We start from the raw sequence: 25,954 nt of genomic DNA on the forward strand, positions 1-25,954 counted from the left end.
CTAAGTTCTTAAGTTGATGACAAGACTTGAAGATTTAGAAGAGGAGGCCATGGTAAGTTTATGCAAGTATTCAAACTTTTCAATTACATTCATGCAAGCACATCCAGGTTTTACTATCTAAACTCTCAATCTCATTCTCCATCTCCTCTATCTCTCTCTATCTTCTTCTTCTTCCCCCTCTATTTCTTTTATTTTATTTTTATATGGTTGTGGTTTATGGATGCATTTTTATTCCCTTATTTCTTTTTATGTGGTTAGTATGTGTGGCTGCATTTTTATTCATTTCAATTCGCTTTAGTTTGATAGGTTAGATGCTCATGTGTTAGGACGCCGATTTAATCCCTTAATTTTGTTAGATGCGTATGAGTTAGGATGCATTGATTTTCGTTTGTTTAATTAGTTTAATTTAACACTTTAATTTGGTTAACTTTGCATTACTTTTAAGTTAGTTAAATAGAGTGGCGTATATCTCCTCGTGTTCGACCCGTAGCTACGATTGACCCGTACGCTTGCGGTTTTATTTTAACTTAAACAGCATCGCTTTGAGGGCATGAGGTTTATGGCCTGTGGGGTGTTGATATATCATACTACAGTACTAATACTACTGGGTATGGTCGTATGGAACATGGATAGAGTCAGATCGACCTCCACTAACTTCTCTGTCAATGATTGAGTCAATTCAAGAAAAAGGAGAGGAGGAGAAAGATGGAGAAGATGTTGACATTTCAGCAAGCAATCAATATAAAATAGAGCAGTTAAAGAGATGGGTAGAACTTATAAAACATAAAAGGATGGTTAAAGGTGGAGAAGGGGAGAGGAGAAGAGTGGAATGGAGAGATGCCATTCTAGTGAATAGGAGTCAATGTAGAAAGACAATAGGAGAAGTGTGGTTTTGTGTCTTCAGAGAATGTCAACCCAACCCAATCCCATAGAATTCAAATTCACCATTTTTATATTCTTTACTATTAGGTAACAGGTAGGACACTTTCTTTTTTTAAAGAGGAAATTGAAGAAACCACCCAAGATTTCTGTTTTTTTTTTTTCTTTTCCACCTTTGAAGGTGCATGAAGGAATATCTCTCTCTATCTCTCTATCTCTGTGTGCTGTAATGGGAGTGTCGAAGAAGATATAGAAAACAAAGAATGGCATCCCTTGTATACAAACAATGGCGTACGACTAGAGATTAATACCACCCACATTATGAAATTCCACAATAAGAGATTAAGAGTGCTTGAATTGCCCAACAAATGTGTATGATCAAGCCAAATTAATGAAGCTAACCGCATCTGCATTATATACTTGAGATGAACTCAACATGAAGGAAATGTCTATTTCTGTTGAGTTACTCTCCTTTCTAGGTTTAGCCAGAAAAAGAGAACAAAAAGGATAGAGAAGAAAATAAAAGCAACTATTCTCAGTTCATCACCATCTATAATCAAAACAGCTACTCATAGAAAGAGGTTTAAAGGGAAGAACTTATAAGCACATGTACTTTGAGAGTACTATTAAGCAAAAACGTCACAGTTTCTCCCCTTCCCCAAAGCAAATTGACAAGGTTTTTGAGTCGCTTACCTAAATTTTATTTTTCTTTCTATCTGCCAAGATCATCTTTACTGAAGATGATTAGCGCCACCTCCAAAGGATCAACCAGAACCCGACTTCATTTCTGGATCCAAGGAACTGATATCAATACCATGTTGTTCTCTTTGTGATAATCCACCTCCCATGCTCCTTACCATCCCTCCAACACCTAAGAAGTCTCTTGTTAACCTATCAGATCCTCCAAGACTCACTGTAAGATTTTGATGCAACTTGGGTTCTTCCATGTTTCCAAAATTGGTATTCTGATGGTGTTGTTCTTCCAATGACATTCTGTTTGTATTGAATCCACCAAAATTGGTCTCTTGTTCATGTGCACCACTATTACAATTCACTCCAAAGGTAGGGATTCCTCCTGAAGCACCTCCAAAAATGGAGGAGCCACCATTTGCTAGAGAATTCATTAGATCTTGGAGATGATTTTCATTTTCCATCTGTGACAATGTTTCACCCCCACCACCTCCAAAATTAGCCCTAAAATTAGCAGTCAAGTGAGACCTGTCAGATTTAGGACCACTTAATGAAGAACTGCCAAAACCTCTAAGCAAAGAACCACTTCCACTGCTTGCTCTTGAACCCATTTGAGCAGCTTTTTGAAGCAAAGCTGTTGCAGACATTTGAGGAATAACAACTTCATTTTGTACTGAATTGTTGTAAAGAGAAGAGACACTTGACCCAATGTGATCACCCATTAGGTTAGAAGAAAAGAGGGAATTTCCTTCTCCACCAGCATTTCCATTGAACTGTTTAGGAATTAGTAACCCAGAAGAGGACAATTGACTGTTGTTATTGTTGACATTGTTGCTATTATTGATGCTGCTATTGGAAAAAAAGCCTGAGATTGAAGAGATTGGCAGCAGCTACAGCTGCAGAAGAAGAGGAATTACTTGTATTGCTTTGAAGTTCAAGTAGTTGCATTAGTCCATGGAATGTCTTATTTTGTAACAGTCCATGGTGGGGCTCTTCATGGTATTCTTGATTTGAAGCTCCTGGTAGGAAGAAGGCAGATGAATGGGTTTGCTGAGGTGATCGAAACGATGAAGAAGGATTCGATTGCGAGATGAAATGATTAAATTGTGCTCCTCCGGCACCATCCCTTTTTAGAGGAGTAGAACCTCCTTGACCTTACATATTTCCGACATCAAAATTCTATACAATTGATTTGCTTCCGCCCACCATCCCTTTTCCTACAGATCTATACTAAAGCTTACAGATAAGATGTTTTTTTTAAGTTATAAATCATTTAAGTGTATCAGTTTTTGGGTAGACAGTTTGACTGCATTTGTATTTTTTTGAAAAATGTTGAAATTGATGCTACCCACTAGGATATTTGGGTGTTTTGAATTAGTTTGTTGGCACAATAGCTTATCAATGTGTGGGATCTTTCATATTTATTGCAAAGCCTCTCCCTATCAGACTAGTTCTTGAGTCTCCTCTCAATTAGAGGAACATGAAGGAAAAGAAAAAGAAACAAAAATGAAAAGGACAGTTATTGGATGTCTGCTTTCAGTAATGGAGAGCACCTTGATCTAAAAAAATGAAAAAACAGGGCCCTGCTCTTACCTGCCATTCATTGCTTCTTTTCTCAGTAATTTCTTTGTCTTCCCTAATCCCAATCATTTGTATCTCCCTGTCATACCCAGACCTATATCATCCAATCAAGTCCTTCTGGGCTGAAGATCGCATCTCATGATAAATATCTTATTAAAATCTGACCTGTTTCAAATTGTAGAAACAGGTCAGATATCCATCTTTGGATGTTATGAGATTGCAGCCTGAGGCTAGATATCCATCTCCTTCTGGGATGGTTTATTGGGTTTTATTAGGCATGGTAATGGGGTAGGGTTATGAGATTGCAGCCCTGAGGTTAGATATCCATCTCTGGATGTTATGCATAAGGTGAGTGGGGTCATTGCATTGGTTTTTAGCCAGTCATATGAAATAGCATGTAATGGAAAAGATAGATAAGAAGAATTTTTAATCCTCAATGGCGGTCTGGTTGGAGAAAAGCAAATTGGATAAAAGGTTCAGGAGGGATGAGTCTCTTAGGTGCTCAGTTATAAGACGTAGAGGTCTTGCTACCTAGAGTCTCTTTGAGAATGGGCAAGAGACAAAACGATGTCACATTGTTGCCTATTCAAAGTTTTTTTTTTTTTTAAATGAGAAGAGAAATATTATAAAACAAAAGAAAAGATTACACAGTATTGAGAAGAGTATCTACTCTCACCAACAAAACAGGAAGGGGAAATAAATAAATAGAGTTTATTGTAGCAGAAGTAACTTGAGAATGACTAGAGTTTATTGCAGGTCTATGAGGTTTACATTGAGACTACATAAATAAGAACAGCTCCATCTACTATGATCTAGTCCTTATTCACTAGTCAAAAGCTTTAGCCCAAGTTTTAAAACCACTAAATTTGAGAATGCTTACAGCAATCTGGAAGCAATATATTGTATTATATTGTATGACAATTATAATGGATCACCAATATATTCATGATGTCTTTACTCTCTCACTCTTTCACTCAAAATGCAAACCCACCAAAGGAGAGATGGCAGTAACATAAATCAGGCGACAAGAGATATCATAGTAAGTATTTGTCAAGGTTCATAATGTTTATAAAATTTATGCATATTCTTGGGTATCTATTGGAATGTCCGTTGTTAACCTGTTATACATTGGTTTATAGGATAAGTTTGAAGAGAAATTGGAAGAACTACCCCCATAAATGAGAGAGACGAGTGTTGTCCAAAACGATCTTTTTGTGGAAGCATTTGGCATTGATCCTCCAGGCCGAGTGCGAGGTGCAGGCCTAGGCGTAAAGCCGAGTACTCTTGGCCTTACACAAAGAAATATTGAGGAGAGACGGGAGAAAGAAGAAAGACAAAGAGAATTTGCAAGCATGAAGGAAGAAATTGTTGATTTGAAACGTGTTGTAGCTGATCTATTCCAAATACTTCGGGGTAGAAGTAGTTCGGAAAGTTCAACTCACTTATGTAAGTAATAAAATTATAAAATTTTGTTGGTTTTTTATTTTAATTTTTATCTGAAGTACTATATATATTGATTTTTCTCACCCATTCATTTGAACAGCTGATAATTGAGGCCATTGCATCAGTTGGCTTATTTTTTGTCCGTCTATCTATACAGGTATGCTTTCAGTACTTTCAAGATTTGAGTTTCATTTGAACTGTTGAATGGATTAGTTTTGAGTTTGATTTGGGTTCTTTTGACAGTCTTCTTCCTACTCTTTAATCTTCTTCCTACTCTTTAACAAACCCCAACTTTGAACAACATACGCATGTGAAAACAAACCCCAAACCCCCGGCACCGGCTTAAGCTATGTTGTTCAAGAACTATTCATGTGCCACAATTGGAATTGTTATGTTTGGTTTGTTCAGAAATAGCGTCCGGTATCTATATTCAAGGATTGTAATCTTGATTTTTACATGTTACAGGGATTGCTACCAAGAGACCGTAATTTTCTTTATTTCCTGATGTGTTTCTATAATATTTGAATTCATCTGTCCCTCAATTCCTGAATATCAATAAGAGATCAAATCTAATGAATTAAAAATTAATGAACAAAAAAGCAAAATCCATGCTGTTATTAAGTTTCTGTAAAGACTAGTAGTAAGAAGACCCCTCTATAGAATATTTGTTCATATGAATGTCTATTTACCCAATGACATAAACATTTGCCAATTAGTTTTTGGTATTTTCTATTCAGGTCTTTCTCTCTCAAAAGATGGAGAAAGGGCTCTTCTTGGTCCCAAGACCCATATGTGGTGTGGTTCATGCTGCGGATTCTACATCCAAGTAGCAACATTTATTTTTCTACTTCATCTAATGTTTCAATTTTACACAATTATAGGTAGGTATATTATCTTAAGAAGTTATAGGAGTCAGTACCTCGTAAAGTTAGGACTGGAAGCGGGCAAATGTATGGCTTCATCAGAATCTGGTATCTCCATTGTAGATTTCCCAGCACTCCATCTGACTCTAGATCTTTTTGGTTACTTTCAAATAGCTTAGTTTCATCAATTTACATCATTCTCAAGTTACCTAGTACCCTCTCATGGTTTATAGATTCTTCTCAGTTTTGAATCTCCAGAGTAGGTTATTATTTTGATTTAATCTGCTTCAACTTTCAGATGCTATGAGCTTAACATCCTCATCTATGGATGCAGGCATAGCTATGATGTCACTCTTTTTATTTTTATTATTTGTATTGGTACTATGATTTATTGCTTGCCATTCAATTGATTTATTGCTTGCCATTCAATGGAGTAAACTCAGGTTTGTAAAAGCTCTCAAAATCTTTGAGATGAAAGCCTATGAATCTATGGCCTGAATTACCCTATAATAAAATAAAACAAAACAAAGAAATGTCCTAATACATAAATATATAAATAATAAAAAGATAGAAATCAAAATATGAGCTAGATGGTTTTGTGCAGGTATAAACTTGACAGCAATCAGAACTGATCTAGAAGTTGCTGATATTTAAAGGCTAAAGCTCATGAAGAATATAAAACAGAGATGGGGTTGGGTGACTTGGTTGAATCAGTTTAATATTCCTCCTGGAGAAGTTTATGTAGTTTACTTTGATCATTTTATGGGTCTTGATTGATGCATCAATGGTTTGATTTCCTAAAATCCATACCTAAAACAGAGACGACTGAGAGAGAGATAGAACCGGAATACAGTAAAATCCCTAAAATTCATACCTAAAAATCAATTTTGCTCAACAAATCCCTAAAATGCATACCTGTTCGGCTGATTCCTTCAAAGTATAGTGATGGTAATCCAATTCCTGAGGCAAAATCGTGTGTAACAGTATAGTTTTGTCAGATTTGGGAAGTCAAGATCAATGGAGAACGAACAAGATATAGATTCTAATTAAGTTAGAGGACAAGTATATTACTCTAAGCAGTGATGCCACTTCATCCTTGGTGATGCACCCAGACTTGTCTGTATCATACAGCTATAATCACATAAAAACAGGGTATTAGTTTTTGATTCTCTAAAGAATTCAATCTATAAATTAAATTACTGTTATATGAGTGGAATAAGTAGCAAAGTTGGTTTGCAAAAAACCACCTTCCTAGGCCATGCATATTTTACAATGAAATTCTGACTATAGTTCAATAGCCAAAGAAAAAGGCCCAAAAGAGAAGGAGGGGTGGGAGGGGGGACATTCTGATTAGGTTAGTTTGCTATCTTCAATCCAAGAAGAGTAGAGAAAGATAGGGATATGAGATCACCTGGAAACAAAGGCAAAAAGCATCATCTCCTTTTAAATTTCTGAGGGATGAGAACCCACAGAGTATCTCCCTCATATCTACTATTCCATCATGGTTACTATCAAATATTTCATAGATGCGGGGGGGGGGGGGCAAGAGGGATAAGTGAGGACATATTCATTGCTGTAAGGACCTTTTTAAATTTAGGGAGTGTAGCACTGACTCCATTTGAACACCTGCACTTGTAGAAAATTTCTAGTTTTAGAGACTTTAAGTATGATTTTTTTCTAGTTTCCTAAAATCAGAATAGATGCAGGTTCTGTCAATTTCTAAAATTTGGCAAGAGCTTCTGACATTAGCTATTTCAAGTTCTTCAAGGCACAACTGCTTATGGGTAACTCAGTTGCATACACCTCGTTTCTTCCTTCATCGTTGCAATTTCTATGGAAACAACCCTTCTGAATCTTCTTCAGGTTTTTCTCATAGCAAGCTTTATTTTCCACTTCTTGCAAAAAAAGCAACTTCTATTAGACCTACCATATGCAAGCAAAAGTGTGCTGGATGGAAAGAAAAAAAGAAAATCCCTATGACTTCTGAGCTCATACCCTGTTTTGGCTTCTGTTCCTACTTTCATATATTTTATTTTAATCTTATTGCTGTCATTAAATATGTCATTCAATTGTAATTTATGGTGCCTGTGATTGCTATGTTTGAAATAGACAAGTCAGGAGGTAGTAATTAATTAGCCAGTTAAGAACATCTAGGAAAGTTGCACAATTCAAGGCTTTGAGTGTGGGATTGAGTGTAAAGATCTGTGAAGAAGTTTTATTTATACAAGCCAGTGAAGGATGGTTGATTGGATTGTTTATCTGTCCCCATAATTTTTTGTTCTTTGTTATTGGTACTTGTGCATACCTCTTGTCACTTTCAGTCTTACTAATTAGCTTATATTGCTATTTGATGGTTTTGTGTAGGATGGAGATGGTGTTCAGGTCTTGGAATTACACTTGTGAGCTTGGTTTCCTCACTGGGAGTATAACTTTGGTGGCTTCAGAGATCCATGAACTGATATTATTTTCTTTGCTAATTGGGTTAAGAATTTTGTATAGAAGGGGGTCTCTTTGTGTCTTTTTACAGTATCGAAACCTTGATACTATGGATTTTGTGTAGGAGGGGATCTTTTGTCTTTTTGCAGTATTGGAACCTTGGAACTATGGATTTTGTGTAGGAGGGGATCTCGTCTTTTTGAAGTGTCAGAACCTTATTAGTACTTTAGACACTGTTTTTATTTCATGTTTAATGGATATTTTATATAGTTCAATTTATCTTGGCATTAGTAAAACCATCATTTTGTGGGATTTATGTTTTCTATATGAAACGAATGGCCGAAAAGATTAATATGAATGAATGCATTATATATGAAACAGGTGGCATAATGAATCTATTACATTTGAAACAGGTTAATGGAATAGATATACAAGCTGTTCTTAAATTTTTAAAAAAAAATACCACATATAGCGGCGTTTTTAAAAACGTCAGCAAAAACAAAAAGCGAGGCCACATTTACCGGCGTCTATTAACAAATGCCTCAATATTAAAAAAAGTTGTTCCGTACAACGGCGCTTTTATAAACGTCGTTTTAGTGTACTTGTCCCGGCGTTTCCTATAAACGTCGCAACAATTAGAAATTCAGTGCCTACAGCAGCACTTTTAAAAACGTTGTTGTTGGGCATTTTCCACGACGTTTGTTAGAAAATGCCGTGGTAGAGGCTCCTACACAGTCACTCCCAAAAAACGCCGTTGTACAAAAAACGCCATTGTACAAAAACGACAGTACCTTCGCCGACGTTTCTGCGGCACAAAGAATAAACGTCGTCATATTTTACGACGGCGTTTTATGGATCTATAGCGGCATTTAAAAACTCCGTCGTAGACCCAATTTCTTGTAGTGAAAGCATCTGCTGCTGAGATTTTAAAAGAAGCATGAGAATAAAAATTATCAATTGAAGATGGATCGATAGCAAAGAATATATGAGTTGTAGGTATCCTTCTAGAGAACACCGTGGTTTTGGAACACCCGGCTGCAAGTAGTGGATCTCGCCATCTCTAGAGGGGCTGCCTCAGGAGGTGAACGATCTTTGCTAGGTTTTCGATCTCTCTTGGAGGTCTCGATCACTCACCTTTAACGGCTCTCTCTCTCTCTCTCTCTCTCTCTCCATTCTCGATCTCCTTGTCGCACTCTCCTTATTCCCATCCTCGCCAAAGGCCGGCTGGATCAAGCCCCCCATTCCCAATCCCAAGCAAAGGCGAGCTGGAACCCCTTCCCTGTTTCTCCGGCACAACTAGGGCTTGATTAGCGCCTCCCATTGCTACTAGGGCTTGACAGAGTTGCGGTGAAGATCAGCATTGCAGGGCTAATGCTCAGTAGTCTGCAACAGTGGTCAGCGCTACTGTTGTTAGGGCTTTCGATGTTTTCAGTGTTTCCTCCAGAGGTTCTCCAATCTTGGTAGTCTACAGCGGAGGTTCACTGAGTTGCTTGGTGGCCTGATGCGGAAATCTTTGTTCTGATATTGAGACCTCCCTGGCTCTATTTTGTGATTGCTACGGAGTGTCTCTGAGTTGCCCTACTTCAGCATTTCAATATCTATCAGAGATCTGAGAGTGAGGTGTTGGGGTTCTTCCCCAGGCTCGAGGTAGATTGAGGTAGTGCTGCTGCCTACATCAGCATTGAAGGAGTCCACTCAATGTCTTCCCCTCTGATCTGTTGCACCCTGTTGGGTTACATCTACGGTTGAGAGGTCGAACCTCAAGCGCTAAGGACCGGTTGCTATCTGCCTTTGCGGCTGTGAAACTCATCTTCCCCAATCGATTTGGGGAAGATGAGTTATAGGTTTTTTTTTTCTTGAAGGGGTATTTTTGTAACTTTACCCCTTGATTTTAGCACTGTTAGTAATGAACTGATGGAATGGATTTATTTGTTAACGTTTGTAAACCTCAGGGGGGTACGCAGAATTTTCCAAAACTGGGGGGTAAAATCATACTTTCGTTAAACCCCAGTGGTGGTATGTGTAAATTACCCATTAAAAAAACATCTGCTGTTTTTTTTTTTTTTTTTTGGTAAAGAAAAACATCTGCTGTTGAGATCTTTAAAAGAAGCATGAAAATAAAAATTATCAATTGAAGAAGGATCGATAACATTGAATATATAAGTTCTTAAAATTATCAAGCAATAGCACATTATTAATATAAGGTCTTTTCCAAAAGAAAAACTGCCGTTAGTATCCTCTTTTACCCCCACCCCCACCTAACCTCTGGTGTTTAAAGAGAAAAGGAAAAGGGTTAATAGAATAAAAGGATCGAGGAAAGCAATATGCCTGACTTCAGACCTGAATATTGATGATATTATCAAGGGATTCGATCTACACTTCATTTTCCCACATAACCTTTCAATTGGTTTCAATTCTCAATTTGAAATAAAAAGGGACTTGAAGCATGCATTGTATTAGCTATGGCATACAATTCTTTTAATAAGAAAAAGAATACTGAGTAAACCAGTGATGGGCTGTTGCTTTAAAGTACTAGTGAGTTTATTAAAGAAGTGGAAACTTAGAGCAGTTTTTCTGATAGGAAAAACGATGAAAACTTAGATCATAACAAAAATAATAAAAAAAGAACCATCCTTGCCTAGGGAGTCCACCGAATCATTAGTGGAAGTTGGGAAACCCAAGAATGATGCACTTGATGCAGCCGTCTACCCCCCCTGGTTTCTCTAAAATGTCACATTTTGTCAAGGGATCTCCTACCCATGACCTCCAGCCTAAACTTTTGTTAGAATCAACCTAGCTTACCACATGAATGGAACTAAGCTTCTTCATTATTCTAGCTAAATAGATGTCAATCATTGTTATATGGACACAGCTCCTGCCTTATTTTGGTCATGAGGTGCCAAGGGTCAAGAAGGAAATAAAAAGAATACCAAAAAATTAAAAACAAATAAGAAAAAAGTGATGAGTTTGAGTTACAGTGAAGCAGTGAATGAAATGAAAATGGCGATGGCTAGAGATGCTGGTCCGACTGAAGTAGAGAACCTCAGCATTTTGACGACAACGATGGTGGCTTCTCCATCTGAAATTTTTTTGTAGTGCAGGGCTGTAGGTGGAAGCTTTGATTGCTTAAATAAAGTGAAGTGCACCAGGTTGAGCCAGATCTTTAGGGTTGGGCTCGGACCTCTTAAAAATTCAACAAAAAAACCTAGTTGTTTGAACAACCTGATGGGTGGACTAGAGTCGATCCTATTTTTTGGCAATTTTGCATGAAGTGTCTAAAATGCTTAGTTAAACTAGAAAAAATGTCAAGTTATCAAGTCCTAACTTCTCTATACAGCACCACTCTTCAGTATCTCTTTGATTTCCTCTTTACAAGGTGGTTCTACTACGACTGGAAGTTGAAACCCCTTTAGGCACCCAACAAGTGGCTGCTATCATTTTGCACACAGGTGTGTTACCTACAAGGAACAACAACGAGAGTAAGCCTACACAGAAAAAGCAACGATTACTTCCAAAGGTAAATTTGGGGAAGAAGAGTGTTGGGCGGAGACACCGGTGCTCGTTGAAGGCTCTGCGACACACCTCCGCTGCTGCAATGAATGAAACCCTCTGCAACCCACAACCCTCCCTCGGCTACTGCAACCTCCCATCTCACTGCACCCTTGCAATATTGACATAAGTCGCCAGCTTCCCAATCTCATATCAGAACAACAATGCAGCCACAACGTCATCACCTGACCTAAGCACGACCTCCGACCATCCCTGTCACAGAACCGAAGCAGTAAAAACCTCTTTTCCTTGGGTTCCATCGCAACCTGATCGAGACATCTCCAACACAATCAAAGTCCCAGTGTACTTTTCTAACGATTTATTTAAAGCAAATTAGGGCATCGATTGGGGAACAGAGAAAGAAAAGCGGGTGTGTATCATTCTCCCCCCCTCCCCCCACACACACATTTCATCTTCTAGTCCTTTCTCTCTCACCTTCCCTTTCAAGATCAAGATACAAGAAGTGGAAAAAGTTAGACAAAAATGAAGCGATCATCTGCAATTCGAGAGACTCCTTCCATATAGCAGAGTTTGTATAGGTGAGAAGCGCTTATCTGTGAGTGAGAGTGTGAGAGAGCGAAAGAAAGAGAAGGAAAATAGAAAGTAAAGTTGATTTGAAAGAAATGGAATGAAATAACGGTCGAGAGGAGGTGATGTCAAAGATAGGCGCCAGCTGTAGATCCGTGCTACCTGCGTGCATGCATGTCAATTAGGGCAAGGTGGGATCTGGTCAAAGATAAAAGAATACAAATAACAGTATATGCAAATAGAAATAATAGTCAATAGTTAGACAATGAGGACAGCCCACATACAGCATATCAATACATATGGTACAAATGCAGGGGAAAGGGCCAATAATTGATTGGCTTCCACCAGGGAACGATCCTCCACCAAATATATGATTATAGCATCCCCATCCATTATATTTTTAATGATGACCATAAACCTATATGGCACAATATGTACTCGAAAGAAATCAATTTTACGTCTGTCATATCTAAAAAAAATAATTGTGTGATCAACATTACACATTTCATAGGGTCACATTTTTTGTTCGTAAAAGAATTGTTGGTTGGTCGAATGGTGAGTCTCATCTCTACATGTGCTTGGGCGCAGTTGGCAGAGCCTCTGCATGTGTATACCTAGGAGTTTTTACACTTCATACATGGCACATATTGATAAAAGAGTTGATAAAGCAACAAAGATTTCCTGAGATCAAAGACGGGTACCACTTTATACTCCTCACAGTTGATATAATAAAGCCCTTCATAATCAGCTCGGTAAATGTCACCATTTGCAAGAACTCTCAAGTAAAATTCCTTCACAATTGATCCCTCTCAAGCTCTCTCTCCTCTTCCTAATTCTGATGAAACCCATCAAATTCATCTCTAAGCATATATGACGCCAATATGAGGAGGCATCATATCTGTCCCACTCCCTTTGTTATATGGTCAATCTATATTATTCCTTAAATAATTAAAGTTGGGATAGGACATAGTTCGCATTATCCACATGGCAATTTTCGAAGCTCAGTCCAACTACAAGTGAGTGTTTATTTGGATGCAGAGCAACAGAATTCTCCCATAGATTAATTACTATTATATAGGCGCGGTAATGTTTACTGATATATCTGTCACATACACTCTCTCTTCTTCCTGACATGTGGACCCCTTTGTATATAACTCGTAAAGAAATCAAATTGATTTGAAAATAAAATCATGATTAAGTGATGCTTTATCCAAATTATAAAAAAAAACAACTCAAGATTATGTGATGATATGAACTCTATGTCCAGAAAAATTGGACAACAACAAATACTTCAGGTGGATGGCAGATGAATTGTCCATATAAGAATTGCTTTCCCACATGCCATATAGGAAACTTGCATTTTCACAAACTATTATATTATGGATGTTTAGAAGCCAGAGATGAAATAACCTTTCCAAATTGTTTTAGTGGTTGTTGTCACCTTCTTAGGTCTTGGGGAAAAATAACCCTTTGCAGACTATAAACAAAAGAATAAACAATAATTGGAGTTTTTATAAAGAAATCAAGACTGATCCAGCATGCCCACGACTACTTTGAAAATCCTAGTTAGTAAAAATTAGGGCATCAATTGTTGCCAGCCATTGTTTCAGATAAAAGAATTTTTATTCTTAAGTGTTGGATCAAATCTTGCACAGTATGGAGTATTTGAATCACACATCACAATAGGATTTAGGCCTATTTTGTAGTATCGCAAGTGCAGCACCTCCAACCGTTTATAACACTAGCACACTGAATCTGTTGAAGTAGAAATCGATCTTTACTCAACTCATGATGGAGAAGAACGCATCAAAATTCTCTCCTGAAGATGGTAACACCTAACACTAAAGAGAGAGAGAGAGAGAGAGAGAGAGAGAGAGTCTACAAGAAAAGACAGAAGAAGAGAGACAGTGTGTGTATGTACAATTTTGGGAGAGGTCGATCTCCCAAATCATATGGGCTGTTCTCCTTTGCTCGTGATAATGTGGGAAAGCATTTATATTCAACAAATGACACTGAAGAAACTCAGGATGATATTAAATTGTTGCATGCTCAAGTAAGGTTCTCTACTTATTTTGTTCTCATATGTTGCCATTTATATTTATGGTCAATAGAGCAGAGATATCTGTCTCGCGTCCTCTAATTTATCCTCTCTGTTTAATGTTATTATTATCATTATAAAGTTCTACAGGTCTGGATAGACATCAGTTAGTTTCTAATGGTATCATTGAGATATACAAAAACTAGAAGCTCAAAGCAAGACACAATTACAGATAACATCAATGTAAATAAGGCGAAAAATAAGTGAATGGGTTTGACATCCACACATCTTGATCATGCGGAACGACAAGCGACCCCATGTGAACTCTCCCTCCAATGCTAGACTGCTGAGGTCAAGAGTGACCGAGTGATATCACATCATTTGTCACTTTTCCTAGACCACAAAAAATATTAACCATCTTGTTCTCCACAGTTGAAGGTTTTGCTTCCCATCTAGAATGTCTCTGTTCCTCTTATTGTTTGTTATTTTTTAAGTACAAGCACTCAAACTGAGATATAATGAGATGATTGAAATATAAGACCACAGAACAGAGACATATATCCTATTGCTTAAAGACCATGTTCTAAACAAAGACGAATCCATAATTTCACAAATATAATATGTCTAGGTCACACAATCACCAACATGCAAATTCACTTTTCCTAGACCACAAAAAATATTAACCATCTTGTTCTACACAGTTGAAGGTTTTGCTTCCCATCTAGAATGTCTCTGTTCCTCTTATTGTTTGTTATTGTTTTAGTACAAACACTCAAACTGAGATATAATGAGATGATTGAAATATAAGACCGCAGAACAGAGACATATATCCTATTGCTTAAAGACCATGTTCTAAATAAAGACGAATCCATAATTTCACAAATATAATATGTCTAGGTCACACTATCAGCAACATGCAAATTCAACTATAAAATGATGAAGACAAAAGAAAAACACTCCCAAAAACAATAGAAATTACCAGATTAGAAACCTTCTTCCATAAATGGGGCGTAGGCTTTGCAGCAAAGAAAGCTCTCCGGAATGCAGCTTCTTGTTCTTTCATCCACCCTTCAGGACTGCAACCTTCATCCCATTGCTTTCTTTTTCTGTCCACCCGAATCCCCTCATTCTGCTCCTTTTCTTCCCTCCCATTCCCTTTGGTCATGTTGGTCAAACAACGATCCAGGGATCAAATCATGACTCCCTATGGTAACCAATTATAAACCAATTAGGGTATTGCACGCCCTGGGTTATCCCATGGTGTCACATGGGTGCCCCATTTAATTTTTAGGGTTTCCCATGGTCGTCCATGGGAACCCTGATGCATCCCTATTAGGGTTTCTCCTTCCCTATTGTGTCCCATAAAATTTATCACCACAATAGGGACAGAGAAATTCATCTATAGTCCATCACATGGCAAGAGGGATCCATCCCATACTCGAATGTGCAGCGGAAATAAATCGATTCAAGTTTCTTTCACATCCCATAAATATTAATAATTAATAACTGAAAGAATTAAACAAGAATTGCTAACCTGGTGAGCCTCAAGTGTTGCTCCTTCAATAGACAATGGTTCTTCCTCCAGTGAGCGCTCCAAGTAAACAGATCTGAACCTCCAATGGTGCTACCAAGGTTCTTCAAGCCAATCCCAGATGCTCTCAAATTCTTCAGCACAGATCTGGGTTTCTAAAACCCTAACTCTCAAACACAGATGAAAGAAACTAGAAGAAGGAGAGAGATCACAAGATGGAGAGAGAGAGAGAGACCAAAACACTGCAAGAGGGGGAAGCCAGAAAACGTGGAGAGCTGGTTCCCCCTCTACGTTTTGGTCCCCTATATATGATAAGTGGATTTAATTAAATCCTAGAAGGATTTAATAAAACCCCAGTGAGAGTCTGACTCTCTCTCTCTCTTTGTTTGGTAGTTCTGTTTAAACTCAGAGTGCTCCAAAGGTGAAGAAGCAGAATCTAATAGGGAAAGTATTAATTAGCTACTTTATTTAATTATTAATGGATAATTATAATTAGCACCAAATCCATTAATTAAATAAAGAGCCAATTAAATTAGCAAATGCCAAATAACTCCCTATATGATAACACTTATCATATACAACCCCCCCACTAATCAACACCATCATTATGGAATCTAGGGCATGTACACATGTACTGCCAAACCCCAATCTATAGTACATGTCCATATAAGAGCGTCTGTGCATCTGATCAGGTCCCGCAAAACTCGATAAAATACTTTGTTCAAATAATTATAAATAATGTATCATTTTATGTAAAATAGATTTTTGTAAAACCATTTCCAAAATGGCACTGGATTCAGATTCTGATCCGACCATGCATAGATAGTCTCTATCTTGGTGTTCCCCAATCGGACAGTGGTGACTGTGTTGGATAACTCCTTCACTCACAAAGTGTTCATGCATTCCCAGAACACCGGCTTTGACTCGCTTGAGTCTCAGTCATTGATGAACCAAAGAATGCGATCACACTTTGCAGTGACAGGGTTCCCTCAGGTATAGGGTGTCGGTGATACATATCTATCCCTTCCTACATCTGACAGTAATACATGAGGAAATCGACAAAATAGATTCTTCGCCAATGCACACATCGAACATGTGAGCTCTCGCATTCGTACCCTGACATCACATGTCTAGGCATACCCAATGCGACGACCATATGATAAGGGTGTCCAGCCCAAACCCTAGTCGTGACTACCATTTTAAGTAAAACTTAGGGACACATAATGCTCAAAAAGTTTATATTGCATGTGACAATATCAAACTAAAATGCATAAATGTTCAATACAAAGGTGAACCGGGTTGAACCGGACCGAACCGGGTTTGATGGACACACACTTGTCCAACAATCTCCCACTTGTACATCAAATCCAATTCCCCATCATACATTTTAAATCCATGCCCTCCATGTGTTTCTCAAACACTCTTGGTGGCAAACCCTTTGTCATGGCATCAGACACATTTTCAGTTGTGTCCACTTTGGAGATACTCATGTCGCCCTGCTAGATAATCTCTCTGATGAGGTGATACTTTCGCTGCACGTGCTTGTTCCTCTGATGAGCCCTAGGCTCCTTAGCTTGCGCAATGGCCTCTCTGTTGTCACATAATAGGGGAATAGGGCCTTTGACAAGATCAGGGACTACTCCAGAAATGTTAGGAACTTCCTAACCCAAACACCTTATTAGCCCCATCACATGATGCCAGGTGTTCTTAAAAATTGGGATCGACTGTAGATTTCTATTTTGTACTCCTCTATACAATGGCACCTCCACTCATTAAACTAGTAACGACTCACAATACCTACTACATAGCAAACATCCGGCCTCATACATAACATAGCGTAGATAAGACTCCCTACTGCAGAGGCATAGGGAATCCTCTTCATCTCTTCAATGTTCGTCTGAGACTGAGGACATTGAGGTCTGGAAAGACTGACTCCATGTCGGAAGGGAACACTTCCCCGTTTGGAGTTCTCCATGCCAAATCTGGCTAGGACTTTGTCTATATAGGTAGCCTGTGATAAGCCTAGCATCCTTCTCTGGTGATCTCTCACAAGTTTGATCCCAAGGATGTACCTAGCTTCACCAAGGTCTTTCATCGAAAATATTGTGGATAACCATTGTTTTACTGATGAAAGAAATCCTACATCATTACTTATCAACAATATGTCCTTTACATACTCCACTCCCACTGATCTTCTTCTAAACACGCATGATTCATCCATCTTTTTTATCAAAACCAAACGATTTGATTGATTGATCAAACTTGATGTTTCAGCTCCTGGAAGCCTGCTTCAGTCCATAAATGGACCTCTATAATTTGCACACCTTTCTTTCTTCTTCTAAGAAAGAGAACTCCTCTGGCTGTTCCATGTAGATTTCCTCTTGAAGGAACCCATTTAGAAATGCAGTTTGCACATCCATCTGCCAGATCTCATAATCAAAGTGTGAAGCTATAGCCAACAAAATCCTGATGGATTTCATCATCGCCACTGGTGAAAAGGTTTCCTCATAGTCTATACCCTCTTTCTGGGTATAGCCCTTTGCCACCAATCTCGCTTTGAATCTTTTGACATTTCCATCAACGCCCTTCTCCCTCTTGAAGATCCATTTCCATCTAATTGGCTTGATGTCAAGTGGTGGATCGACTAGAGTCCAGACCTTGTTGGAATGCATCGAATCGATTTCAGAGCGCATTGCCTCAAGCCACTTAGTGGTATCAACATCCTTTAGAGCCTCAGAGTATGTCATCGGATCATCATCCGATTCAACCGATTCCATGTGGAACTCTTCCACTATTTCCTCTTCGGTTAGAAGAGTAAGTCTGGTGGGTGGTCTAATAATCCTCCCACTGCGTCGAGGTTCTTCAGGTGTTGGTATTTCAGCGGGTATGTCAGTTGGTCTCACTTCTGGAAGTGACGTTTCTGAACTATCTGATAGCTCCTTAATGACTACTGGTTTGGACCTCTAGGTCATCATTTCTTTCTCCAAAAATGTGACATGTTTACTTAGAATGACCTTTTGGTCAACTGGGTCATAGAAATAATATCCAATCGTGCCTTTGGGGTAGCCTAAGAAATAGCACCTCGAAGTCCTGAATTTCAACTTATCTGTCTGTTGCTTTCGCACATGTGCTATGCAACCCCATATCCTAAGGTGTTGAATACTGGGTTTTCACCCTTTCCACAACTCAAAGGGTGTCTTAGCTACAGACTTAGATGGAACCCTATTTAAGATATATATCGCCGTCTCTAAAGCGTACCCCTAGAAAGAAAGAGGCAGCTCACTATAAGTGAGCATCGTCCGGACCATATCCAATAGGGTCCGATTGCATCGTTCAAAAACACCATTTTGTTGTGGTGTGCCTGGATTAGTTAGTTGACTAACTATCCCTTGTGATATGAGCTAATCTTTAAATTCATCCGATAGATACTCCCCTTCACAATCTGATCGTAAGGACTTGACGCGTTTGTCAAGCTGTCTTTCAACCTCGGCTTAGAATTCTTTGAATTTATCAAAGGCTTCCGATTTCCTACGCATCAAGTATATGTAATCACATCTAGAGTAATCATCGGTGAATGTGATAAATTACTCATACCCATACCTCGCTTGTATGTTTATGGGTCCACACACGTCAGTGTTTATCAACTCCGACAGATCTGTGGCTCTAGCACCTTTATTGCTAAAGGGTTTCTTGGTCATTTTGCCCTAAAGGCATGACTCACAGGTGGGGAATGGTTCCACCCTCAGACTCTCTAAGGGACCATCTCTCACCAATCAAATGATTCGGTCCAAGTTAATGTGACCTAATCTTAGATGCCACAGGTATGTTGAGTTCACTGGAGCTGCTTTCCATTTCAAATCAACATTTGAAACAACATTCATTCTAACAGGGCAATCTAGAAAATACAAACCACTTTGCATATATCCGGATGCCACAAAAGAATTATTAAAACAAATAATCAACTTAGAATTAAAAGAAAAACTATATCCATCAAGAACAAGTTTTGAAACTAAAATTATCTTCCTCTTGAAAGAGGGTACATAATAGCAATCCTTTAAAACTAAACTAGCAGAACTAAAATTTAAAATAAAAGTTCCCACAGCCATCGCCATGGTCTCAGCTCCAGTGCCCATCCGAAGACGCACCTCATATCTTTTCAGGTTCCTTGTCTCCTTGAACCCCTGCAAATCATTGCAAATGTGAACAGTGGATCCTCTATCCACCAACCAAGAATTGGTCGATTCAAAAGACAAATTAGACTTATAAAGAATGTAAACATCACATGTACCTTCTTTAGAAGCCTCTGTTTCATCCGGCTTCTTGTCTTTCACAGTAGCCAGGTAATGTAATACCCATGCCCAAAATATAAGGGTAATTTGGATTTTTTACTTTGTGTGCAGAATCTGTACCAATGGACCAATGAAGGGGGAATTGTGGTTGTTAGCATGCACACTAGAGGTAAAACCTTGCTAGTATTTTATTAGTATTAGTGCAGGGTATGCTTATTTATTTATTTTTATTTTTTTCTTTGTGCATGGTTATATGTTGCTAGTATCCAAAAATATTTATTTATAAGTTTATTAACATCTAAGAGAGGTTAGCCTAGTGGTTAGGACCCCATATGGATTTAAACAAGTCTGAGGATCAATTCTTGAGGGAAGCAATTGAGAGGAATTTTATTTGTTTTGCTTTGGATAGCTTGGTGGACACAATATTGACTTTTGACTTGGGGACTATAATCGATATTGAAAGGAGAAGAAAGATTCTCTTTGTCAAGTGTACTTGAGAAGTTGAGATAAATTAAGGGAAGGGAGAGAATAAAGAAACTTAAAGTTTAATGAATTAATAAATTGTAAAATAAATTAAGAGATTAAAACTTAAAATATAATTAAAAGGGGTTTGAAACCTATTCTAACAAATAAAGAAGAAGAAGTAAAGAAGAGGAAATAAAGAAGAAATAAAGATGAAGAAATAAAGAAGAAGAAGGAGGAGGAAAAACAAAAAAAAGAGAGGGAGAAAAGAATTTCACGTAAGAGTAAGAGAGAAGAGGATTCATTGGACTTGTCTTTTTTGAAAAGGTATACATTTTACTGTTCTCATATTCTATTTCATGATCATTTGAATATAGGAGATTGATTCTTGAGGTTGTATTGTTACAGTGTACAGTTTTGGATAGATTCTGTCCGCTGTTAGAAAAAAAATTGTATCTCTTAATCGGTGAGGATTTTGGACCCCAATTTTGATTGAATTATAGATGACATGTAGATGAAATATTATTTTAAATTTGAGGCCCATCCAATTTCGTTTGGTATCCTATCTGAATGAGAACTTGGGATTAATCTGTTGTCTTGGCAGAATTTGAACCTGAATTTGGGAATAATAAAATCCCAACTAATACTTGGAATTTAGGCTTGAAATTTGGTTTGGATCATTATTATTTAGTCTAGTTTAATACCAAAAAAATTTGGATTTAATCATGTTTGGGATATGATATTTATATATTTTTTTAAATATGTTGCGCAGATTCTGGCAGAATCTGTGCACTAAGATTGAAACAAATGATTTAAATATAAAATAAGATAATTTGGAGATGATTTTTGGTGGAGATCTTGGTATTAGGGTAAATTGGTCCCCTGTAAATTTTGAGAGTCTCCAGATATGTACAAGGGGGGAAATATTGCAATTTGAGGGCTGCCCATGTTTACAAGTTGGGTACAGCTTTGTAAGGGTACATAAACCTATTGATTTTGCTATTTATAATCTATGTAGGGGATATTGGATCGTTATTTTTGTGATTTGAAGTGCAGTGAGAATTGAGTTAAAACTTACAAGGTGAGTGAGACCCCGCAGAACCTATGTATTATTTTCATATACAAATCTCTTTTCTTTGATTTATCATTTATGAAATTTCATGATTTGAAACATGACTATTTGTGCATAATTATTTTGAATTCTATTTTGAGGAACTTTACATGTTTTGAATTATAATTTGATTTCTATGGAAAGAATGCATGATTTTTACTTTATTAAAAGCATGAGGAGACTTGTCATTGTATAAGATACGATTTAAATGTAATATTGTTGGACTGCAACCCTTCCAACAGGGGGTTATGTGTTGGGGTGGATTGTTGAGCATAGGAGTGAGGCAAGAGCATGACGTTTAAGGACATAGTCCGGTTCTATGAGCCAAGAGCTCGAAGCTCACAATTCCATTATGTTTGGTATGTGGACCGGGGGTGAGGCAAGAGTGTGACATTTAAGGAACGTGATTTTCCCTCCATAGGAGCCCGTTACCGGTTCTGTGAGCCAAGAGCCTGAGTCCCATCCTATTGATTATATTAGTGATATGTTGATTTTTAGTAGTGCCATTTTATTGACCTACTAAGGCTATTAATTGGAACTAGATTTATGAACTTTTGAACTCGTGGCATGTTTTACTGGAATTTGTGATATTTTCAGATTTATATAACATATGTTTTGAGATTCTATTACATTTCAGGATATGCATTTGTTTATCGATATTTATGTTCTGTTTCCCCTTACTCATTAAGCTTTCTCCAAGCTTACCCCTTTATTTAACCACACAGAGGACAAGAGTCAGGAGCCATGCTCATGTGATGAGTGCACTGGAGTTATTGGAGGAGATGATACTCAGATTGGGGATGATTAGAAAATTTATGGAATCAATTATCCTTTTTTTATTTAGAACGATTGTAATGATTTGGGTTTGTATTTGACCCTGATACATGTTTATTTTAGATATTTGGATGGATGGATGTAATAGGGATTTATTTTTACTTTTAGTTGTGGTGCCACCAAAACCTTAGTTTTAAATATTCGAATTCATATTAATCGAATGCTGAATTTAACTGTTTAAGTCTTCCGTTGTGTTATATGATGATATTATTGAGGATTTATTTGGAGATTATGACTAATGGTTCAATTTTGGTTCATCTATCTAAAACCATTTCGATCTTGTGGATTTGTGTGACGACCCTTACCCCTAGGCCGGTTTGGGGGCGTTACAGCGGTGGTATCAGAGCGGAGTTTTAGAGTAGAGTATGAACTAGAACTGGTGGTATAGGATTTTTAACATAGAGATGTTACACCTAGGATTGAACCTCTATCAATAGGGTAGTTTGTCTTGGTTTCCTGTGTACTAGAAATTTTGGCGTGGGAGTGATATACTGCTTTGGACTAAAGTGTACCTCTTATTGTTAGGTACAATGCCTCCCCGCAGAGGACGCTCAATTCCTCCACCACCACCACCAGCTGAGGAGAATCTACCCCCACCACCTCCTATTGTACCTGGGGTTACGCCACAGGATTTTATGGGAGCCTTTACAAATTTTATGAATTTTGTGCAACAATAGGCTACGGTTGGCGCTAACCAACCACAACCAGGGCAACAAGCCCCAATGAGAGAGGATACCAGCAGGGTGATGGAAAAGTTTAAGAAATTGGGACCACTGGTCTTCAAGGGAGTGAGTACAGATCCCTTGTGGCCATCAGTTTGGGTTGACGAGATGGAGAAAATCTTCAGAGTCTTGGAGTGCACCGACCACCAAAGGGTCACTTGCGCCACATTCATGCTGCAGGGAGAAGCTAATATGTGGTGGAAGACTTCTAGGCAGATACTGGAAGCTCAAGATCCAGTAATTACATGGGCGAAATTCTTAGAGGCTTTCTACGAGAACTTCTTCCCTGAAAGCCTCAGGGAGAGAAAGGAGGTGGAGTTTTTACATTTGACACAGGGATCAGATTCAGTGATGGCCTACAAAAAGAAATATGAGGAATTGGCTTGGTTTGCACCTACACACATTGATACTGATGCTAAGAAGGCTAAGAAATTTTTGAGAGGTTTGAATCCCCAATTGAAGGGATCAATCGTAGTATTGAAGCTGATATCATATGCTGAGGTGCTAGAGAGAGCACTATTATTAGAGGATAGTCAGAGGGGTACTATACAGGGCAACTCGAGTAAGGTACAGGGAAAGAGGCCTATTGACAGTTAGCACTCTAGGGATGATAGACCCCAGAGGCATCAGAGGACTCACTATGAGCAGACCACACAGACTCCTTGTCGTACCTGTGGTAAGCATCACAGTGGACAGTGTAGGCAGAATTCTGATAATTGCTATAGAAGTGGAGGACGAGGTCACATGGTAAAGGATTGCCCTACCTCATTACCTCGTGAAGCACCACGGCTTGGACAACAGACAACACCACCACAGAGGCAGCATCAGATACAACCGTATGGGCAGCAGCAGATACCACAGAGGTTACCATATCAGGGGCAACATCCACATCGACACAACAAGGACAACAATAGCCCTCAAGGCATCAACAAAAGCGAAACATCGATCGCATAGACAGGTTGAAACATAAAAGGCTCAGGCCGAGTTTTTGCTTTGACGACAAAGGATGTTGAGGCTTCACCCACAGTGGTTACAGGTAAACCTATATCTAAGGATTTGCTTTTACAGTATAACTGATGACTTCTTTGAGTGATTGATGAATTGCATCTAAAACTAGGAAATGAAAACTAAAACCTAGAACATCTTTCAGGTACACTGAACATTTCTACCATATCTGCCAATGTATTATTTGACTCGGGTTCGACACACTCCTTTTTATCTAAATCATTTTTTGAGAAGATTAGTGTTGACCCTAGACCATTGAAACCCTCTTTGTTGGTGACCCTACCATCTGGAGAGAATTTGGTTGCAGACACTGTGTTTGAGTCTTGTTTGGTTCAGATAGAGGGTAGAGAGATGCCAGCAAACTTAATTCTTCTAGATATGACAGATTTTGATGTCATACTTGGCATGGATTGGTTGTCTACTTACCACTCCAGTATACAATGTTATGAGAAGGAGATAGTTTTTCAACTCAAGAATGAGACTAAATTTAAGTTTAGTGGGTTAAGGACGGGTAAATCTGCATCGCCTCTGATATCAGCAGTGCTTGCAAGGAAGTTACTTGCTCAAGGTTGCCATGGATTATTGGATTCTCTAGTTGATTTAAAGAAAGAGGAGCAACAGTTGGAGGATATCCATATCGTTAGGGACTTTCCAGATGTGTTCCCTAATGACCTTGTTGGGTTACCACCCGATAGGGAATTGGAGTTTACCATTGATCTAGTACCCGGTACGGCGCCGATCTCTAAAGCACCAAACCGAATAACACCATTAGAACTGAAAGAGTTAAAAGACCAGCTGCAAGAATTATTAGAGAAAAGGTATATTAGACCTAGTGTGTCTCCTTGGGGAGCACCAATTTTATTTGTGAAGAAAAAGGATGGGACCTTGAGATTGTCCATTGACTACAGAGAACTGAACAAGGTGACCATCAAGAACAGATACCCTTACCCCGGATCGAAGTTGTAGGGTGCAAGTGTCTTTTCCAAGATTGACTTGAGATCTGGGTACCATCAGTTGAAGATCAAGGGTGAAGACATACCAAAGACTACATTCAGGACCCGTTATGGCCACTATGAATTTGTGGTTATGCCATTTGGGTTGACTAATGCACCAGCTGCATTTATGGACTTGATGAGCTAGGTATTCCATGACTTCCTAGACAGATTTGTTATTGTGTTTATTGATGATATCTTGATATATTCCAAGAATAAGGAAGATCATGAGGAACATTTAAGGACCATACTGAAGAGACTAAAAAAAAAACAGTTGTATGCAAAGCTAAGCAAGTGCGATTTTTGGCTCAACCAAGTTGCATTTCTGGGTCATGTTATATCAGTTAATGGGATTTTAGTTGATCCTGCTAAAGTCAAGGCAGTTACAGATTGGGCCAGGCCAACCACAGTTACTGAGATCAGAAGCTTTTTAGGTTTGGCTGGTTATTATAGAAGGTTTATTGAAGGCTTCCCCATAATTGCTGTGCCTTTGACTAGACTTACCAGGAAGGGTGTGAAATTTGATTGGTCAGAGGAATGTGAGAAAAGTTTTCAAGAATTGAAGCACAGATTGGTGACAGCACTAGTGTTGACGATACCAGTAGGAACTGGAGGGATGGTTATTTATAGTGATGCTTCACACAGAGGTTTGGGCTACGTACTTATGCAATATGGCAAGGTGGTAGCCTACGCTTCGAGGCAATTGAAAAATCATGAGAAGAACTATCCCACACATGATTTAGAACTGGCAGCAGTGGTGTTCGCGCTAAAAATTTGGCGGCACTACTTGTATGGTGAGAAGTGTGAGATTTATATAGATCATAAGAGTATAAAGTACTTCTTTACCCAAAAAGAACTGAATATGAGATAGAGACGGTGGTTAGAGCTAATAAAAGACTATGATTGTGACATCCACTACCACCCAGGGAAGGTGAATGTGGTTGCAGATGCATTGAGCAGGAAGTCACAAGGATTTTCAGCAGCCATTTTGACTGAACAAA

At 38.4% G+C, this 25,954-nt stretch overlaps 1 pseudogene; it reads right to left on the reverse strand.

The window, feature by feature from the left end:
* Positions 1-1,531: 1,531 nt before the first annotated feature.
* LOC122647440 lies at positions 1,532-15,172 on the reverse strand (annotated as a pseudogene).
* Between the last annotated feature and the right edge of the window lie 10,782 nt (positions 15,173-25,954).

This window comes from Telopea speciosissima, unplaced genomic scaffold (genome assembly GCF_018873765.1).
Source record: "Telopea speciosissima isolate NSW1024214 ecotype Mountain lineage unplaced genomic scaffold, Tspe_v1 Tspe_v1.0048, whole genome shotgun sequence".
Classification (NCBI taxonomy): Eukaryota; Viridiplantae; Streptophyta; class Magnoliopsida; order Proteales; family Proteaceae; genus Telopea; species Telopea speciosissima.